Consider the following 2,500-nt stretch of genomic DNA (forward strand, 5'->3'; position numbering starts at 1 on the left):
CCTAACCCATCTTGCACCTTAACCTAACCCATCTTGCACCTTAACCTAACCCATCTTGCACCCTAACCTATGTTGCACCTTAACCTAACCTGTGTTGCACCTTAACCTACCTCAATTTGCACCGCAATGTAACTCAATTTGCACCGCAATGTAACTCAATTTGCACCGCAATGTAACTCAATTTGCACCGCAATGTAACTCAATTTGCACCGCAATGTAACTCAATTTGCACCGCAATGTAACTCAATTTGCACCGCAATGTAACTCAATTTGCACCGCAATGTAACGCAATTTGCACCGCAATGTAACGCAATTTGCACCGCAATGTAACTCAATTTGCACCGCAATGTAACGCAATTTGCACCGCAATGTAACGCAATTTGCACCGCAATGTAACGCAATTTGCACCGCAATGTAACGCAATTTGCACCGCAATGTAACGCAATTTGCACCGCAATGTAACGCAATTTGCACCGCAATGTAACGCAATTTGCACCGCAATGTAACGCAATTTGCACCGCAATCTACCCCCAAGTTGTGCCTTAACCTAACCCACGTTGTGCCTTAACCTAACCCACGTTGTGCCTTAACCTAACCCACGTTGTGCCTTAACCTAACCCACGTTGTGCCTTAACCTAACCCACGTTGTGCCTTAACCTAACCCACGTTGTGCCTTAACCTAACCCACGTTGTGCCTTAACCTAACCCACGTTGTGCCTTAACCTAACCCACGTTGTGCCTTAACCTAACCCACGTTGTGCCTTAACCTAACCCACGTTGTGCCTTAACCTAACCCACGTTGTGCCTTAACCTAACCCAAGTTGTGCCTTAACCTAACCCAAGTTGTGCCTTAACCTAACCCAAGTTGTGCCTTAACCTAACCCAAGTTGTGCCTTAACCTAACCCAAGTTGTGCCTTAACCTAACCCAAGTTGTGCCTTAACCTAACCCAAGTTGTGCCTTAACCTAACCCAAGTTGTGCCTTAACCTAACCCAAGTTGTGCCTTAACCTAACCCAAGTTGTGCCTTAACCTAACCCAAGTTGTGCCTTAACCTAACCCAAGTTGTGCCTTACCCTGCTCTGTAATTGGCATATGACACGTTACAGTAATGTATTGTCCAACCGCAACCCGCTCAGAATGTTGTGTACACAGCTACGTGTCATCTCCCCATAACAGCTGCATTGCAGTGTGGTACGCCATAGAGACGTGTGGGAGTAATGGACGCAGTGGATGGCGATCAGCATGAGCCGTCTGTTCATGTAGTGGCGCGTGTATGCAGACGTAGTAGTCTCTTCTCACACAATGTGATAGCACGGTGCCCCGCGTTCCACATCTGCGACATGCTACAGAGGCCGGTTGACAGTTGGTCGCGCAGTGGACATCGCATACGTACGGGGGCACCTTCCACGTGCCCTCTAGTCGGGCACATTTTGTTGCGTGGATGTGAGCGGATGTAGTGTGTCTTGACACCTGACAGGCAGGCATGCAATAATAGTTGACTTTGCAAACGGGGATGGACGTGTACGTTTACTGGTGACGTTACGCAAATGAACAACTGGTAACCCGTTGTGGTGCGGTTGTCCTTGCTGGAGGTACATCTGTGAGGGCAACGATCGGTACAGCTACGAAGCGGTCCCCACCATACCAACGAACGTGAATGTGAATCTGGGTGTGAAGCGATACGCGGCTGTGGTGGGTGGGACTGTCCCCGGCCGGTGAGGGGGGGCCGCCCGGCGTGCTGGCCGCGCGGTGCGTGGGCGCACGCGCTACAGCCCGGCTGGTGGGGGCGCCCAGTGGCAGGCGCGCCGGCCGACGGGCCGCGGCAGGCGGCGCAGCTGCGCGCCGGGGCACCCTGCGCGCGGCGCCGTGCAGCCAAAGTGGGTCCTCGCCGGCCCGGTGCGAAGCGCGGTGGACATCTGCAGTGTGCTGGTCCGATTGAGGACTGTGTGCGTTGAGGATGCGCCGCCGCCCGGCACTCGGCGCCGCGACGCCGTCTGCTGCTCGGTCGCCCCAGCGGTTCTCGCTGGTGGTTTGTATCGCAGTTGTGCAGACGTGTTGGCACGTGCGCTGTGCTGGGAGAGTTCGCTTCGGCACCCACGTGGGGCCTTTGCCCTTCTGTGGCGCTGGCGTTGGAGCTGCGGTCACCGTAGGTGGCGCGTGTTGTCTCCCGCCGGCAATGCCACGACAGCACGCTCCCGGGGCCTCTGTCGGCAGCGGCAAGCTCAGTTGGAGCACGGGTGGTCGCACCTAAAGCGTCTACTCGCCTAACTCCGGGCGATTGCGCCTCTCTCGAACCCGACCAAGTACTTAGGACGGCGCTGCGCGCCGCCGGGACCTGAGAGGGTTTCGAGGTGTATTGTGCAGGGGAGCTCAGCCTCCTCCTGTTTGCAGAATAATTGAGCGGACGCTTGCGTGTTCGCGCGGGCCTCTGGGACACACTCCCGGGCGGCCGGCTGCTCAGCTCTAGTTGACGCAGCTCCCTGGTTGATCCTGCCAGTA

General features: G+C 55.5%; 1 non-coding gene across 1 annotated transcript in view; it reads left to right on the forward strand.

Annotated features, from left to right (window-relative positions):
- The first annotated feature begins 2,478 nt into the window (after positions 1-2,478).
- LOC126114205 (small subunit ribosomal RNA) overlaps positions 2,479-2,500 on the forward strand; it is a 1,907-nt gene continuing 1,885 nt past the window's right edge. The window contains exon 1 of the ribosomal RNA XR_007525101.1: positions 2,479-2,500. This exon is cut by the window's right edge and continues 1,885 nt beyond it. This is a non-coding gene — a ribosomal RNA (small subunit ribosomal RNA).

This window comes from Schistocerca cancellata, unplaced genomic scaffold (genome assembly GCF_023864275.1).
Source record: "Schistocerca cancellata isolate TAMUIC-IGC-003103 unplaced genomic scaffold, iqSchCanc2.1 HiC_scaffold_296, whole genome shotgun sequence".
Classification (NCBI taxonomy): Eukaryota; Metazoa; Arthropoda; class Insecta; order Orthoptera; family Acrididae; genus Schistocerca; species Schistocerca cancellata.